Here is a 19,735-nt window from a genome sequence, read left to right on the forward strand (position 1 = left end):
CATACACAGCTCCTCTAGGTATATGTGCAAATAAAATAAAATTCAATTTCCAGAAATAAACTCCTTTTGTTTTCCAGCCCCAGTATTTTTTCCCATTCTTGAACGCTCCAGAGAGCCACAGGTCCAATGGCACACTGAATTGTTATGAAGAAAGAAGGTACCTAACATGAACTTGACAGTAATAGCTATGGTCTGACTAGAAAGAACAGCATTTGCTGAATAGCTAAAAATTAAAACAAGTTCCACAATTAATAAACCATGTATCTTTGAACTGCGCTTTCAACATTTTTGTGGAGTTTGTTTTAGAAGCTAAGCCATTACACTTGGCTTAATGTATTTTAGAAAGCAAAAAAAAAAACCTCATCACTTTTTCAAGGGTGTTTTCTAATTCAATTATCAATCGCCATTAGAGTATCTGCATTGGCACTAACTCCGATGAGGAACTCCTGCTAGCGACAACTGTACAATCTCCCTCTCCAAATAGGAAACTTTTTTAGAAAACTTGGGATCATTATAGAACCAAATTCTGCCTTCAGTACTACTTGTAAATTACCTCGCACCTGCTTACAATGCACATTTTAGAGGACATGTAGTGATATACCTTCAGTGTAACTAAGGGAAAAAGGAAAAAGGAATACAAGGACTCTTATTTTGGAAACAGTTTTCACTGAAATTCCCATTTTAAATTAAGGTTGGGTTTGGGTTTGTTTGGGTTTTTGTTTTTGTTTTTTGTTTGTTTGGTTTTGTTTTGGTGAAAAATGCTTTTTCACTTTGCGAGAAGATTAAGGTTTAGTAAACTATGTATAGACCATAGCTGCCTCTAATGGAATCCATAAATTAAAAAGAAAGAGGGCCGTGCAGAACAGCCCAGAGGACCAGTGAGGACCAAGCCTGAGAAACACCCATTACTGTAATTAGGAACAATAGGTTTTATAAGCTTACTATCTTTTTTTCCACCAGAGCAACAGTTCATTTGTTCAAGTTTAATGGTTTATTATACCTTTAATTATAACAGTCATTCCCATACCACTTCTACTTTGTAAAATTATCTCATATGGTGGGTGACTGAAATATTTACTCGCAGAGGAAACACTGGCTGAATGAGATTTGGGAATTTATTGCTGTGTAAATGAGGTCATGAAAGCCTCAAGAGCTCCCTGCAGGATGACTTTATAGTAGAACTACAATTTTGGAATATACATGCGGGTGATAATTCTAAAGCCACAGAACATTAGACGCAAAATACTGACATGGGATTTTGATGGAAGAAGCTGGTGAATTTACTAGAAAGTAAACAGAAATAAACTCTAGGCAGATTGTCTGTAATTACTCAAGATACCAAGAGAATGTATTTTTGAATCACATTATGACAGAAACGTTTAGAGAAATATGTGGATACTTATAAACAAACGTTTAAAAAGCCTTCTTCAGACACCAATTTCTAATGTAGTAAACCTTCAGGTTTGCTTTTCTGTCGCAGAAAGCTAGCTGGAGTACAGGCAGTGACTCCATGTAAAGCGTGAGCTCACAATTATAAAAATGATAGTCTTTTGCTATTGCTGAAGAGTCACAGGAATTCATTTCTCAGCTTACAGAAATCTCAGCATAACAAATTAATGCAACAAGCTAATATAGCGGATCTGGATTTGTGGGACATCCCAAAGGGAAAGCAGGCCTTTCTATTCATGCTTTAGATGGCAAATATCCTTATAACATCTTGTGTCCTTCATTGCAGGCAGCGCTGCTTCTGAGACTCAACAAGACTGGAGGAACTTTACCCAAAGACATGAAGGGCTACCTAGGCAAAGCAGCTGGGACTCTTCTCTGTATCTGGATGGGTGGGTTTTTTCCCCTCCATCAAGATGATACACCTCAATCACATGATTATTTACACTTATAAAAAAATCAACATAAACCTTCATTCTGCAACTTCCTTGATCTTAAGGAATCCCTGCCATCTCTTCACAGGTCAGGAAGAAATTGTCCCCAACTACAACAAATCCTCTGCAGGGAAAGTTCATCTTGTTATCAACAGCGTGCCCTGGCAGCCCAGAGGGCCAGCCGTGCCCTGGGGGGCACCGAGCCCTGCATCGCAGCCGGGCGAGGGGGGGATTGTCCCGCTCTGCCCCGCGCTGGGGCGGCCTCACCTCGAGCGCTGCGGGCAGCGTTGGGCGCCGCAGGACACTGGGGGTATAAAGGTACTGGAGAGTGTCCAGAGAAGGGCCACGGAGCTGGGGAAGGGTTTAGAGGGGAAACCGTACGAGGAGCAGCTGGAGTCCCTTGGGTTGTTCAGCTGGAGCAGAGGAGGCCAAGGGCAGCCTCATGGCGCTCTGCAGCCCCCTCCCGAGGGGAGGAGGAGGGGCAGGGCTGGTCTCTGCTCTCTGGTGCCCAACGCCAGGCCCCGAGGGGACGGCAGGGAGATGTGCCAGGGGAGGGTGAGGCTGGGCATTAGGAGAAGGTCCTTCCCCCAGAGGGTGGTGGAGCCCTGGCACAGGCTCCCCAGGGAGGCATCACGGCACCAGCCTGGCGATATTCCAGAAGCACTTGGACACGGCCCTCAGAGACACAGTGTGAATTTGGGGTGTCCTGTGCAGTGATGGGAGCTGGGCTCGATGGTCCTTCTGGGTCCCTTCCAGCTCAGGGCATTCTGTGATTCTGTGAAATGCTAGCTGGAGTTATGTTCTAAGCCCTCCACAGAGAAAATTTCTGCATCATCCTAATCAAATCACTCCCCCTGCAGATTAAGGTGATTGACTATAAAAATCTGAGCAGTGTTCCATTTTAGTTAGAGAGCTCCCACTCTTTTCTTTTTTTTTTTTTTTTTTCCTTTTGCCTATGACAAGTTTCCTTCAGGGATAATGTACCAAGGAAAAGCAAAGAGTTATAGAGAAACAAAGGATAAAAGCAATATGGGGAAGGAAGAGTTGATAGAAAAATAATGACAGCAGACAAGACGACACAGATATATGCCTTCAAGTTCCAAGCTACACTGGACAAGAGCTCATTACAGCTTTGCTGATGCTCAGCTTAGGCGCTCTCTCTTTTGCACGCACACCAAAGCAGCAGACCACACGGCCCTGCTGAAAGCAATCAAACAGAGATAACTAAGTGCCTTTCCAGAACAACACAACAACAAATGCTGGGTGACAGAAATGATTAACATAGTCTTGAAATACTTGGAATAAGTTAAGGACTGTGAGGAGAAAACTAAGGGGGATCTAATTGCTGTTTTCAGCTACCCAGTGGAGAAGATAGAGTTTGGCTCTCCTCAGAGGGGGGTAACAGAAAAATTGTAGAAAGGGAAATTGTGGCTTGAGCATAAGGGGTAATAAAGACGAAGTCCCCAGTGAGGGCACTGGGACTAGTTTGCCCAGGGGCATGTTAGAGTATCCAACACTGGAAATATTCAACACTCAGCTGGACAAAGCCTGGAATAACCCGGTCTACATTCAAAATCAGCCCTGCTCTGAGCAAGAGCCTGAATCTCCTGACCCTCAGAGATCACTTAAACCTTAAACTCTGTGACCTGAATAGGGTGCTTTATACTGCTGATGGAGGGCTAGCCCCACTGTTTTCTGTGTGCTGCATGCAAATCGCATTAGAGGGAACAAACTCCTATCTTCAGAACAAACTAAGTGGTCCTTACTGAATCCGTGTGAGGTTTATGCCTCTCCTCTCTCTTCCTGTCTTTCCTCTTCCCTCTTTCTTGCTGTCTCTCCCATGCTCATAACAAGGAAACGAGTTTGCCTGTCAACATCTAGATGTCTTTTCTGTTCTGGGGGGGCAGAATGTCATTCCAATGGATTACTTTAATTCTTTGTCTCTCTAGCAGAAAGAAATGTTATTGCAATAAATACCAGTACATGTATTCATTAGTCTAAAGGCACAAGGTCACTGAATGAAGTGAACCAATGATTGAGGGACAGAAATGATATATTCTCCTGCTGCTGTTTCACTGCTTGCAAATGAGTCAGCAAACATGACCAATTATTTTTAAGTGACATCAATGACAATCTCTTAACAGGCAGTGCAAATTTTAATAATTAATATGAGACAGTAACACAAAATAAAGGATAGGAGAGATCCTTAAAATACAACTAATCCAAGTCTCAGTTACACTAAGGACTTGTTGGCTACCAAATGAATGGAAGACTAGACTCCAAGTCATTAATTGTCTACTATCATCTAAGAGATGCCCCGTTCTCACCCATGTGTTACTCCAGATAGGCTGCCATCATCTTCACCTCCACCCTTGTCATTTGCGGCTGCCGTTGGAAGTGCTGCAGCAATTTCAGTGGAAGTCCAACTCTTTGAATGCCCATGGCATGTAGTAACTGCTTTGGCAGGCCCCCAGAATTTTCCAGAAGTACAAAGCTGACATTGAAATAAAATGCTATGTAACTATTTCTTTATCAGGAAAATCCCGAATGATATTTTAAGGGACAAAACAAGGTCATCTTACTATTTCAGGGGCATCTTTCTATCTCCCTCACTTTCTCACTCGATGTTAAGGGTTTCCTGAAAAAAATCTACAGATCCTATGAGGCTGTAACAAAAAACCATAAAGGATTTTCCAGGGTATTAATCAAATGTGGTTATTGTCAGTGTGTCCTGAAGAGAGAGAGACAGTAAAACAAGGAAACACTCCTTCTAGGCACATTACACAAGAAGAGAGACACAATATTAAAGACAACTGAAAACTGAAACATCATAGAGGAAAAGCATAGATTTTTTACACTACACATAATTAACCCGAGATGCTCGCTGACCTAAAGGATCAGTAAGGTCAACAGCTTAGTAAGACTTAAAAGGAGGATTAGCCATTTATATTGGTGCTAAGAATTTCCACGGTTGCTTCTGATAATGTTAAACATGTATAAAGCATATTAATCCATATGTTTGGGGTATGACACAGCTGCTTGCTGCCAAGGGTTAAGAAGGAATGTGATCACCCTGAGCAACAGTGATACTGGAGTAGGCAACCCAATTTTTTATGTTAATTAATTGAAGGGCTGGAACAGATTACATTTCTCCTCTCATTAAAGTCTATTTCTTGTCAGGGTGTTGTATCTTGGTGAGGTATAAAAGGGTTTGCGAGCATCACTGACATTGCAAGTTATACTTATGGCAATCAAACGGGAAAACGCACCATGCAAAGTACACAAATGATTGTGTGGACTAGGCTAGAGGAAGGTGAAAACAGGAAGTTGTGACTGAATAATTCTTTCTAAACTTGTTTAAAAAAAGAACAAGTTACAAAATAGTATGGAAACCTTCTTAGCAAGGACACCAAAGTAACAGACTATGTTGTCTTGATGAGAGCATTCAAACCGAGAGACAGCGCAAGTGGCTTTCCAGAATAATAAGACAACAAAAGACAATGCGGGTGAAATGAATTAACACAGTCTTTGAAATCCTTGGAATACATTAAGGACATCTAGAAGCTGACAAAAAGGAAACTGGAACTGAAGTTGTAACACAAGCAGACAGGCATTTATCATAGAATCATAGAATGGTTTAGGTTGGAAGGGACCTTTCGAGCCCATCCAGTCCAACCTCGCTGCAGTGAGCAGGGACATCTTCAACCAGATCAGGCTGCTCAGAGCCCCGTCCAGCCTGGTCTTGAATGTCTCTAGGGATGGGGCCTCCACAGCCTCTCTGGGCAGCCTGTGCCAGCGCTTCACCACCCTCAGTGTTAAAGATTTCTTCCTTATACCCAGTCTAAGTCTACCCTCCTTTAGTTTAAAACCATCACCCCTTGTCTTGTCACAACAGGCCTTGCTAAAGAGGGGTGAGAAGAGAGGTTACGAGTGAAGACTGAGGCAAAAAATTGTTGAGTACCTCAGCCTTCTCCTCATCTGTTGATACTAGGCCACCATTCTCTTTCATCATGGGGGTACGCTTTCTTTGACTTTCCTTTTCTGGTTCACGTACCTATAGAAGCCTTTCTTGTAATTCTTTGCATCCCTTGCCAAGTTCAGCTCCAGCCATGCCTTGGCCCTCCTGAACCCATCCCTACACAAGCCGGTAGCATCGCTATACTCTTCCCAGGATACCTGGCCCTGCTTCCACTGCCTGCGCAGTTCCCTCTTGCTCTTTAGTTTGACCAGCAGGTCTCGACTCAGCCATGCTGGTCTCTTCCCTTCCTTGCCTGATTTCTTACACCTGGGAACTGAAAGCTCTTGGGCTTTATGGAATGCATCCTCTAAAGATCTGCCAGCTCTCTTCTGTTCCCTTGTCCCTGTCTATTACCTGGCTCAAGAAGTTATCCTCAACACATTCTAGGAATCTCCTGGATTGCCTACAGCTCACCATGCTACTTTTCCAGCAGCTGTCAGGGTGGTTGAAGTCCTCCAGTAGGAGCGCAAAGCCTCCTGGAGCTGGAGGAAGAAGGCTTCGTCAGTAGGCTCCCCTTGATCAGGCGGCCTGTAGTAGTCACCAACCACAAGGTTCCCTTTGTTGCCTCTGTCTCTGATTCTTACCCATAAGCTTTCGACCTGTTCATAGCTTTTCTTCAGGGACAGCTCTTCACACTGTACCAATGCCTCCACCCCTCCTTCCTTGCCTGTCCCTTCTGAACAGCCTGTAGGCATTGATAGCCACATTCCAGTCCCACCAGGTTTCAGTACAGGCGACTAGGTCGTAGCTTTCTAGCAGCATGGAAGTTTCCAACTCCTCCTGTTTGTTTCTCATGCTGTGTGCATTAGTATAGAGGCATTTCATCTGGCTGTGGGCTGTGCCTCCTTACTGGAGCACCCCCTGATACCCTTGAGGTGTTTCATTGGAGTTTCTTTGTTGGCTCCTACTACCTGAGGAGCTCCCAGCTCATCACTGCAAGACTTGGACTGCACTGCAGTGCCCCCAGCACTCCTATGGGCAACAGATTGAGGGCTCATACTGGCAGCCCGTCCCTCTAACCATAGTGCATTGTCCCACGGTTTGTCACAGGCAAGCCTGATATGTTCCCCCCTCCCCCTTCACCTCTAGTTTAAAGCCCCGCAAACTCTTGAGCGAAGACCCTCTTTCCCCTTTAAGAAAGGAGTCTCCCATTTGATGCCAGCAATCCCAGTGCCGTGTAGGCCATCCCATTGCCAAAAACCCCAAAGTCGTGTCGGTGACACCAGCCGCGGAGCCGTGTGTTCCATCACTTGAATGGAACAATAATACAAAGCCTTTCAACTCAGGAGGAGAAGTAGTAAACACATTTTTCGCAATTAGCAGCAAATTCCAGCAAACTGGCAGTCATACAGCACAAAAATGTAACTTCCATACTGAGTTGTTCAAGGAAAAGAATAAAGCTAATTCCTCTAACATCCAAGAACACTAGCAAAATTCCCTAGACCTGTGTCTGCGTGACAGTGGGAAAAATATCACCACAAAGGCTGGGCACACTTACTAAGAGAACAACAACAACCAGAAAAAAAAAAAAAAACAACATGGCAAAACAAGGCTTATTTCTTATGTCAGAACAGTGACATTAGCTGTTCTCTCTGAGGAAGGGCACTGCTTCACAAATACATGTATAGAATCACCTGGAATTCCCTAGATGGAGTTACACTGAAATGTATGTGCACTGAGAGAAAGGTTCATTAGTTGTTCAGCATGGGAGAGCATGGGAGAGCATGCACAGATGCCATCTTTGGATCTGACCACAGTTTTGGCATAAATGGCAATTCTTTGGGGTTCCAGCTGCTGTGGCCGCAGCCTGCGCCTCTACGCGGTCACCACCCACAAGAAGGGCTGGGAAGCCCTCTGGACTGTTCCTACGGGAGGCTGAGACTGCGCAGGGGAAGAAATTAAATGAGAAACCCTTACACCACTTTGAGGCGACTTCCAAGTTACAGCTTAAATTATACAGGAAAAAGTGTCATTGAGCATAGCAAAAGATAACCGGCATGAACAAACGAATCAAGAACAAACATCAGTATCATCTCCAGATTCACTTTGGAGATCAAAAGAATACAAGTAAGGAGTCAGTCCGTCAATCTACACATCTCAGCACTGACATATGTAATAAGTTATTGCAAAAAAAATAATGGCATGCATTACTAATGCAGTAGAGAAATTTGCTAGCTTATACAAGAATTCATCATGAAAAATTTCCTTAGGGCATGATTATATTGTGTACGTGGCCTGGATTGAGTCCTACTGAATTTGTCAGCTCATCTCTTTGGGCAGAAGAGGCCTACTCTGTGTTCAGACCCCTGTGCCGAAACAGAGAAGATGAATAGCAAATCCACTGTGGCTACTGACAAAGAAGTTGACAAAGTATCTGATAAATACTGTTAGCATTCTGCTAAAAATTCACTTTATTTTTGTTACAGCTGCTGCCTGAGGCTCTTCGACACACACTGCTGGCTGGATTCAAACGGCCAGTGGCCGTCAGTGCAGAGAGGAAGGACAGAACCAAGCGACAGCCAATGCTGTTTAAGCCAGCAATGGGGGGAAATCGGTGTCTTGGGAATTATATTCCATTACTTCCCCTCATTTTGAGGGGCAACTCCGTAAAGGTTGAAGGTGGCTCTCAGCAATCGCTACAGCTGATTTTTCTTGCCCTTTCATAGTAATGGTTAGGTTGAATTTCAACTACTGTATCCCATAAAACCATTTAAAGTTCAAGCAAGCCCAGGGAATCACAGCATTAAACTTCAGAGGGACCGGTGCTTTCGAGGCCTGAGTGGGGGTACATTCCAGCTTGGGCCTTTAACAGTTTGGACAGGAAGACTCTGCAGGTTTGAACCAAAAAGTTGAGCCATGCTGCAAATTAAATACCAATATATCCTTTTAAGAGGTCAAATTGTAAGAGTCTATGTGCATATTATTTATACCTGAGCATATGCAAAGGGTGGAAATCTACTGGAAGCAATTAAAAGTGTCTAAAGACTTTTTAAGAGGAATTTCTGGGAATAGGTGTAAAATTGAATTTTTTGATTGATCCCAAGACCTACAACAATCTCTTACCTGCAAGCTCGCTTAGAAATATAAATGAAAATATTGGCATGTATGTTGAATCCACATCAAAACAGTTTCTTAAAAAACAAAACAAAACCCCAAACCCACCCCAAACTCCCATAGGTCTGGTACTTTCTTTCTGCAAAGAATTGCATGGATTAAATCTTGAATTTAAATAATATTCAAAAGTTACAAGAACGTTTAAAACCACGTTACACAGAAGTTTTCAATGCAGTTCACACATCTTGTCTCCAAGTGCAGCTAGTATCCAAATATACAGGAAATCGTGCCGTTTGGAAATGACCTGCTTCCTAAAGATGTTTCTTTGTAAGCTCCAATAAATAGAGGTTGGCTAATCTTCAGAAACATGAAATACTTCTCATCTTACATCCCACTGCTTAGCCAGGTTAAAAATTCATAGTGTTATGTATTTCCATTCCTTTAGTTCTTTCTCTCAGAACAAAGGGATTTCAGCTGATAATAAGTAGTATTTTTTTTAAAAAAAAAGGAAGATCTACATTATAATACAAGATACACAAGAGGTTAACTGGCTATAAGCCATAAAAGGCAAATTCTACCCAGGGAAGTGGCAAAAAGGCAACACGTGGTGGGCTTCAGCTCATCTAATTTTAGATTAACTCAGTACAGGGGTCTACATCTGAATCAGTCTTATTAACTGGATTAACTTTATAGTCAGTAAATACAGACTTTTTAAAATTTATTTTTTAAAATACTCCACAAAAACCACGTCAACCTTGTAAGATGACTCATACTCTACAGGCTGGCATTTTCGCATGAATCAACACAGGCTGCAGGATGTGGGAGCAGATCACTATCGTTTAAAGTCAATTATAAGTTGTACCTTTAAATAGTATTGCCGTGAAAGTAGAAAAGACTAGTATAAATATTGCAGTCACTGCACCACTCTGCCTTCTGCTTAATTCAGAATTTATCCTCATTCACTGTCTTGTGAGATTGGCTGCACTAAAACAAAACCTCCCAGCCAGTGACTTTGGAAAGCTACGCAAATTTCCATCACTACAGTCACTAAGAAATACTATCTCTACAGTGCAACAGGCCTTTTATCAACTATATGATTGGTTATAGGTTAATTACAAAGTAACTTAAAATGAAATCCTTTTAATTTCTTTGCATAAAAGACACCTTCCCTTTTTACCCAGCAAAGATTTATGAACTGTTGCAACAAAAATAATTATTAAAGCAATTAGGAATCCTCTATGGATTAAAATCTCTGGAAGTCTCTGTAATCCTTCTGAGAGTGAAACACGTTTTCATTGTGTTGCATTAGTATTCTGACTCTTAGGCATGAAAAGAAACCTTTAATCTCCTCGTGCCCTACGGATTCATCATTGTATACTGAGAGTTAGAATGGCCTCAACCTGTCTAAGCATTTTAAGACATATTAGTGGATAAGATAACCTGATCCCGAACCCTGACTTTTCTTCATTGGTATTTGCAATCAGCACTAGCAGGACAAATCCACGTACAAGCTCTATCAAAAAATATACAGGAATATTGCTCTTACAGATCCCCCGACACAATTATATTCAATTTCTGTTTAGGATCCTCGGGGCCACCTGATGGGTCCCCTCCCAATATGCAGTTCCCACTCCCTGCTCCGACTGAGGGGAAGCCTCTGCAGCTATTCACCCAGGTCAGTTTTTCCACCGTGTGACTAGAGGGAGGTCTGCCAGCAGAAACCTGGGTTTGGTCCAATAACTGAAAACATCTTTTAAAATGTATTACATGCCCTATACCGTATCACGATACTTCACACGCAGAGGTGGTGACAGCTTCACTTACGCTAACCAGTACCTGAGCTGGTCCCCCTGAGGACTGCGCCCAGGACAGCTGGGGGCTTCTTTTCCCAAAGGTGTCACCTACAAAGACGACTCAGAATTTAATCCTAGCTCAAATGGTTAGAAAACCCACTCAGATATGGGCCATGACAAGTAAGTGTGTAGATGAAGCCAGTGCTTAATTCCTGATGTAGAAGCGTAACAGCACAACCCAACAGTTGCTCAGGCAGGCAAAATACTACCTCAGGGGAAGCCTGCCCATGGACAGCGCAGGGAGCGATACAGTGACCCCCTGTTCTTCTGCAGGTTGCACGCTGTGGGAAGAAGGTCCGCGTACGCATCTACCCCCTTCAGACTATTGCACATTTCACCTGGAGGCATGGGCACATCACAAAACCCCTGGGAAAGGGTGTAAAGTGGAAAGAATTAGCCTGCGTGTCACAGTGTACGTTACACCAGATGACGAATGACAGCAGGGGAAATTTGGCTTCTAGTTGGAAATGCTGATCACAGTGTCACACCTAATAATCATCCTTGTTAGTGGAAAATTATCAAAATAAGCAGCTTTCCTGGCATTTCTGAGTCAGGTCATTTTCAAGTGTCACTGTGTATTACACTATAGGAAAAAAAAATATCACTCTCCTGATAATTTAAATCTTTTCTCCAGTCTTTTGCGAATCTAAAGAAGATGCAAACATGATACTTAACAACTTCCTACGAAGGACAAATTTTTGTTCTCTACTGCTAATACGTTGGCACCGGCAGCACGGGGATGCACAAAGTCAGTGCAGCACGCCCTAGTGTGTCTGTTCAGCGGCTTCGTGTCCCATCCTTGTTAAACACTACAAAAAATGTATCGGTGAAATAATTTTTAAAAGACACATCTTAGGATTCATTCTCAGTATACGATAGACATAGGTGATTTTTACTGACTCTCAGGAGAAGCTATACGTATGTACCTGAGGGCAGAATTCAACAGCAACACCAGATCAGAAGAATGAGTTTGAGAAGCTTCCTGTGAAACGATACGAAAGGAAGAGTAAGAGAAACAAAACGCCACCAGGCTGATATCTGTACAGGTGTAAATACAGAGGCAGCCCCTGAAACCAACAGCTACCCTATAGTGGAGAAGGAGGCTCAAGGACTGTAAAGAAAGCTCATTGAATAATAAGCTCCTAACGGAATTGATGGGAAATGCCAGAGTAAATTAAACAGTGTTCAGGGGTATCAAGGAAAACAATAAACTTAATAAAAACAACGTCAGATGCCTATAAAGCAACTGCACGGGGGAGATGAAAAATTGAATATTCAGTCTGTACAAACAAGCCATGAGCCATCCCACAGAAGCACTTACTCTTTTTACCTGAAACGATCAGTCCTGCAGATACCGTCAGTGAAACACCTGCAGCTAGCAGAAAGAAACCGCAACACCTCATCCCACCATCCACCATAATTTCTGCACTTGCCTTCCCTGCAGGCCGGGATGACTCACTGGCTACCCCAGCATAACTGCCTCAAACGATGTAATAGAATAAATTGTTTTGAAAGATGAATATCTACTAAGAGATTAGTGAAAGACAGGTACCGCAGTCGCCCCAGCCTTCCCTCTCTCCTCTTTGGCACAGCCCAGCTGCAAGCACCGCCGCAAACACGCACGCTCCCACGTCTGTCCCCCCAACAGGAGACACATCCCACCTTGCCTTCTGCTCTTCCTAACCTGAAGGAGCCTACGACCCCTTCCTAACCAAGTGCTGGATTGCCCATTCTTCCGGGAGCGCTTTGGGAACAATGAAGGCCTTTTGGCAACCAGGTGGTTTTCTTCTGCCATGTTTTTTTTGCAAATAGAGTAAATTCAAGGCCTAAATAAATGAGCTTCAGACGTGTCACATAGTTTAAGTATACACCCAAGGTTAAAGTCAGCATTTGAACAGAAGTCCTGGTTAATTCCACAGGGAACACAATCGGAACTCCCTGCGCTCCTTTTTAAGTAAGTGCTGATCTCTCGCCCTCCTTCTTAGGTTTCCCAGGGACAAAACTAATTTATTGATGAGTGACATGTAGATGTAGAAGAATGGTTTTATAAAATACAGAAGATGCACCAAAACAAATTGTTGAAGTGCCTATTACATAAAATGAGAAAGTACTGGTTAATAATTAATGTAATAATTAATATAAATAGTTAATAGCAGGCTCAAGTCATGGCCATAATTTTTGCTTTTATTCCAGTCAGTCAGACACTGTACTACACATTTAAAAAATAAACAGCCATTTACATTTTGCTTTGTCACTAATCAATCCTATTTAACTTAAAATAGGATTTAGAGAATGCAATCATTTTACTGTGACAGAGCGGTCACCCATCTGAACAGAATCGATTAACAATACGACAAAACACAAAAGGCTGCAAATGTTCTCCAATCATCACTATTAACTGTGCAGCAAGATGTAAAACAGACCCATCAACAGCAACACACTGGCATTAATGACAGCTTAATGAAAATGCAAACTCTGCACTGCGTACTGCAGTGAATAATTTGGAATTACAAAGTATGACAAATACAGCATATAAAAAACGTGTTCAACATCTGCTTCAATGCTCTACTGTGAGATGATGTGTAACTTTTGTTATAAAGTAAAACTAATAATTTATGCAATAGTTATATCACACTGGGAATCTATGAAAAATTTCATTAGAAATGGCAAGGGCCCAAAACCATAATAACTAAGTAGTAATTAAAGTTACTTGATTAACTTATTTTCCATTTACAACTGCATTTCATCTCAGAAGCTTCGTGACATGTGGTCTTGGAAGTTTTATTCCTGAAGAAAATTGCAGTTGGGCTGTTTCTTCCCTCTGTGATTTCGATGCCAAATTTCTCCACAAGACTTTTCCAGCTCCCAGTAACTGCTACAACAACCTGCTCCACGGACACTGCTTCCTCTTCTCTGCCTTTTGCCTCCGATCCTAGCCTACCCTCACTATCCTCTCCGGCATCTCATGCTTTTGCCTCTCAAACAGCTTTTCATGAAGGAGGCGGAGCACCAAGCCAGTAGCAAAGCAGTCACAGTGCTACAGGATTAGGGGTAAGGCAGAGGATACCTAGGAGTAAGCCTGTAAATGCCACATTTCCACAACGTGTCATAGCCAGGACGGGGAGGCCAGGGTGGACCGCAGCGCACAAGCACAGAAACCAAGAGAAATGCAACAGAACTTCACTGCAGAGAAAAGATACACCATATTTTGGGATTTTTTAATGCTTGCATTGGAGTTAAAAACCAGATGCATCGTTTCACGTTCCATTTTAATGCAGTCACAGCCAACAGGAGCACAGGCTGCCCAGAGAGGCTGTGGGGTCCCTTCCCTGGGGACATTCACCCCCCGCCTGGACGCGGCCCTGTGCCCCTGCTCTGGGGGTGCCTGCTCACGCAGGGGGTGGGATGGGGTGGTCTCCAGGGGGCCCTTCCAGCCCCGCCAGTCTGGGATTCTGTGATGTAAGAGATGACTGACTTCACTGAAATCTCAGAGTCATCTGCAGTAAACAGACAATTCTCATGTTTCCAGACCAACAGCCAAATGTATTTTCCATGTAAATCTTACATGTTTATGAAAAATATAGGCCCACAAATTATATATTTACAGTTATTCTCATTTCGCTGTGTTTCTTTTACATACAAAAGTTCTCATGAGGCTATGCTATAGCATCAAGTTTTATTGCACCTGGCCATCTTCCCTCTTCTGTGTGGCAAGAACATCAAACTTCCCGGCCCTTCTGCAGTGGCTGGCTTTCTAATGCTATTGGATATGTAACACCTCCTGTCAGACTTGACTGGGCTCTGTTTCACTCCTAAAATACACTTTCTGGGTGCCAGGATGGCCAAACACAGCTACACATACTTCCTTAAAAATCAGGTTCTTTACACAGAGTTCTTTGTAATGGCTGAGAAGGTTCCCTGTTCCATTAGCCGCACTTTCGGAACGACGGGCCAGCACGCTAGATGGTCCGCTCCATCAATGTGGGAACAAGTGTGGCAGCCTTTTGACCTGCGTGTCAGAAGTTCATCCAAGAGTTCCCAAATCTCCCATGACAGAGCAGAAGAGAAATTAATTTAAAAAATACCTGATAGCTTTCCTTTCAGAAACAAACCAGTGCATTAGATTGGATCTAAACAAAGGGAGAAACAATTGTGTTCTGCTTATGGACATGGAAAGACCAATGCCAGCACGTAATATAAGGGCGTGAGACTTGTTCACACGAAAAGCACAAAATGATCATAAGTTATGTCTACCAAAAGTTACATTCTAGTAATTTTATTTTTATCTTTCTTGAATATGCACAATAAGTTCACACAAACGTGAAGACATAGATAAGAGACTTCCCCCTTGCAAAAAAAAAAAGGCACACAGGAAGCTCACCTTGGACTTCATATTGCCAAATCGAAAGGAGGTAGGAACTTGACACGCTTGCCATAGATCAGTAGTTTCCAAATTTTTGGAGAGAACACTGTGAACTCTTATTCATGACCACTTTTTCATGAAGCTCTTGCTATCATCAAGGTTTTAATGAAAATAACAAGAAATTGGTTTCCCCTGCAGACCAGCTTTGAATTTCTTTGTTCAGTCTCAATGACTGCCCTTTGGGAATGATTGTCTTTAATAGTTAGAATAATATAGCAGAGGTGTTCAATATGGGTGTCAAAATTTAGGCAATCAAGTAGTCAGCCTGATTTTCCAAAAGGCTATGTACTGACAGCTCATTTTGAAGTTACTTTTGAAAAACGTGGCAATTTTAGGTCAGATCAATGGAAAAAAGGCCAGTTTACTCCCATGGAAACAGAATCGGTCTTTATTTAGGTACCTGCATTTAGGCATCTGTGACTGAATGTTGTTATCCTATGCTTAAAAAAAAAAAAAACAAAAAGAGAGAGAAAACTGTAGGAAAATACCTAAAAGCTCTATTAAATTTATTTTGTTAAAAGGATGATGGTTGCAGTACGATATAGTCCAAGAAAATAACTAACAGTCAATTAAATAAAAGTGTCCAAGATAGAGAATGTAAAACATGCATCACACTTTCTAAAAGGCTCTGTACTGAATGCCTTCACAACCTTCCCTGCCACTGGACCAGCTTTTCTTTGACACTGCAGTACTCCAAGATCAAAATTGACCCTACGTACCCCACTCATCATGCAAAACCTAGCTCCTTAGTTTCAGAATTTTGCACAGACAGGTTATGACACAGAACTGTTCAAAACAATACATTCTAGCAATAAAATCTATTCAATTCCTTCTTGAGACAGAGTGCCATGTACTAAGGTATGACCAGAGGAATGAAACAATCTTAAAAAGATTTTAAGAAATCTTCTTAAAAGAATCTTAAATTGTAAAGAAAAAATCTGTCTTGTTTAAGACAAAGTGGTTAAAAGTCTTCAGGTATCTCGGTCTCATTAATCTGGAGACTGGCTACAATTGCCAGTGTGAATCAGACAGAGCTTCACAAGCCACAGCGTTTTTGCGGGAGACGACAGCCTGGCTGCAGACACAGTCGTCTTTTCTCTGTCGCCTAAGCCTAAGCAACAGTTCCCAAAGACGCAACCCTCCATCGAGGTCTGCTCAGCGGGCCGGATAACTCTGCCTCACCTGCAAGCCTTACGCTACACCTAGCAGGGTATACCCTGTTGGCTGCACTCCTTCAGCTGCTCCCTCATCCCAGTGAGACCAAGCTCCCAAAGGCTGTGTGTTTTCCTAGGCTCTTCCCACGGACAACGCAGGAAGGCGGACCGGAGCAAGCGGGAAGAATGGAAACATTCATCGTGCTTCAGCTCCTTACCTAGTAGAGATCTTTTGTGAGCAAGGAGGACAGGTAGGCCACTGCAATTACCTGCCGTAGTTAATTCCTCCTCTGAAATATTCTGCCTGAGCTCCTTCTGCAGAGTTACTCTGTTGCACAGAAGTCAGAAGATGAGAAAGGGAAGAGGCACTGATGCAAAGAATAGAGCGATACAGCCACTGGCTTGAAACGCAGAAGCACAACATTCAAGACACAAAGTTAACGGTAAGATTTTCAGCTGGGAGGTGAGTTAGAGAGTAAGGCTCCTTTAGAGACAGCAGGGCTCTGCTTGAGGAATCTCTAACACAAGTCCGTACCCATCCTTGCTAGGACAAGCCACAAAACACCGGCACTCTATAACTGGAGGGAATTTTCAAGTATCCCAGCAGAAAGAGATTTACTATTCTGGTTTGCTGAACAGCTACTAATGGGCTGGCCAGACCGTTATCCTCTAGCACCAGAACCAATCAAATTAATAATGGAAACAACATATTCCTCAGATGAAGCACTTAGCTGAAGATATTTTGCAGTCTGAAATAAAGAATGCTTCATTAAGTTTTTAATGAACATATTTGGGCCAAGTCTTGAGAAATACTGAATATTTTTACCCAGCATTTGCAATTAAAATTCAGTCCACGTGGCTGGTTAGATGATGTGCTATCCATTTCTGCTCCTTGCTGACTGACAGAAATAGTTCCAGAAGAAACTTGTCAGTCAGAGAAACTGGTTTGGAAATGTCGGAAGTCTCTTTGGTTCCCTGCCCCTCCAGCCCATCCACTAGGTGTTCAGGATTTATCGCTGGGAGGTTTTCCTTCAGCTCAGATGCTAACATAAAACAAGCAGGTGTTTGTTGGCTGTTACCATAGCAATAGCAGGCAAGGAATTTTCTGACAGCACAGCGCTTGACATCGTGTTGCCTCTTTAGCTGGCTAACAAATGGCTGATTAAACAGCCAATCCATATGGATAACTGACTTCGTAACCGCTTGACCCAAATCCTAGTTCATTACGTGGGATAGAGTGAGGCGGTGGGGAAAGGACCTGTCCCAGCACAGCTCTGCTGCAGGAAGGCACGATTCTTATTTGGGAACCAAATGAACAGCGGGAATGAGATCAAACTCCTGTATCTGCACATACTACTTGAGTGAAATATACATTACATTCATTATGATATACACACACAGAGGCACACAAGGGGGTGTTGAAATTGCCATGTATCACAAGGCCAAACGCCTTTTGGAAAGAAAGATTTCCTTGATTGTAAGATGGGCTCAGTCCCCTCACTGATCCCCTGCTGCACAAGAGAGACGAAGAGTGTTCTCTGCTGGCGCCTGCAACACAAAGTGGCAGAATGGGTGCAACTTTTCTGCTTTGACCATCTCAGATAACGGGATCCTCCTCTTCACCCTCACACAAAACCGCCCACTGCCCTGCTGCCCCGCCAGGAATCACACAGCCATCTCCTCTCCGATTGCTACGCACTGCTAAAGCCTTTTGCTGGGGAGAGGAACGAAAGCTTTGGCCAGGCAAGTGGGGTGACGACTAGGGGGTGCTGCCCACTCTGCCTCCCAGGCTGGAACGAGGATGCCATACAGGTACTTCTGAGGAACACGCGGCTGCAAATGAAAGCTGGGGCGCAGGGGGAACGTACAGCGCCGTGGAAAAGCACCAGGGGCGGCAGCAGCACAGGGAGGGCTTAAACCAAGTTCTGTAGATACTAAGATTGATGTCTCATGACTTCAGGGGTTTTTTTGTTGTTGTTGTTGCTGGGGTTTTTGTTGTTTTGTTTCACTTTTAGAATCTCACGTTATTGATGCATTACCCTCTGCTCGGAGGCACTGCACAGGCTCCCCAGAGGCAGCCTCAAGGCTGAACTGAAACCTCGCTTAAGTCACTGAATGTGCTCTATTGCCATGCAAAAAATGTCCTCTGCCCTCTTCCACAGCAACAGTAAAATATACTTGTCACCACCTCATTTTCCACCTTAAAACAAAAGAAGTATAAGCCGCCTGCAAGAAGTAGGATCTGTGTAGGGACAATTTATTTTATGTTCAGGCAGGGTTTCAAGGAATAACTCACAGAAGTGGGAGATCCATAGAAGATTTCATCTTATTTTCATCTTCTTACAATCTCATCTTCATCTTGCTTTAAAGATTCCTTCTGTCCTTCCTTGCTAGAGGTCACGCTAGCAAGCATCGGCTGGTGACACTGCGATGAGGTATATATAAGGGCTACTAAATCACAAACGTGGCACCTCTACTCACTAGCACTCTGCTGGTGTTAGAGTGTATTATATTAGCAGAGTGTCATCACTCTGGTGATGAATTAGTGTGAAACACCAGCTGAAAGGACTTTCCTGCTTGGTGTACAGCTCTCATACTCTCAGCAGCAGGAGGAACAGCTAGAAATATGGTTCATGTAAATATTCATACAACCATTAGCACCAAAAACTAGAGGTTGTTTTTTGTTTGTGGTTTATGAAAACCAAATTTATTGAAGTCAACTCCCGTGACTGTCAGTGGTCATTTGTAGTCCCTGTGAAGCTTTCGAGCAGCATTCATATCAGACTGTTAACGTATGATCCAGTTTGCCCATTTTGACTTGGGCCTATGCCAGACTAGACCCAGCATTCAGGCAAACTGAGCCATCACACTGCCTCCAGTCCAACCACAGTTCACAGGAATTTATGCATACAAGTCACATTAGCCACAAAATGACTCACAGCTGCAAAACATACCAAAAAACCTTTGTGACAGTTGTCCACCTAGATGACTGTAGGGCAGAACTTTAAAATATATTGTTTATTCCTTAAAATTGAATTATTTTGTTCTGGATGGAGGTTGGCTTTGAAACGTTTTACCATGCAAATGTCTGGTGTTATCTGTTACAAACCTAAACTACTTCTCTCCCCTCGAGTTTGTCTTTACAAACAAACAGAAGGACTTTGCTTATACATGAAATCACACAACTCTGCCATTTACTTTGAAAAAGGTAATAATTGATACCAGTTTGTTCAAGAACACCAAGTACTTTACAATCTCTCATCAGTTAAAACACTCATATTTAAAAATAAAAACAGGAAACCAGAAATTGAGCACCTCAGAGACATGGCTCAAACCACGGTCAGGTTTAGGTG

This window comes from Phalacrocorax carbo, chromosome 13, assembly GCF_963921805.1.
Source record: "Phalacrocorax carbo chromosome 13, bPhaCar2.1, whole genome shotgun sequence".
NCBI classification, from domain to species: domain Eukaryota; kingdom Metazoa; phylum Chordata; class Aves; order Suliformes; family Phalacrocoracidae; genus Phalacrocorax; species Phalacrocorax carbo.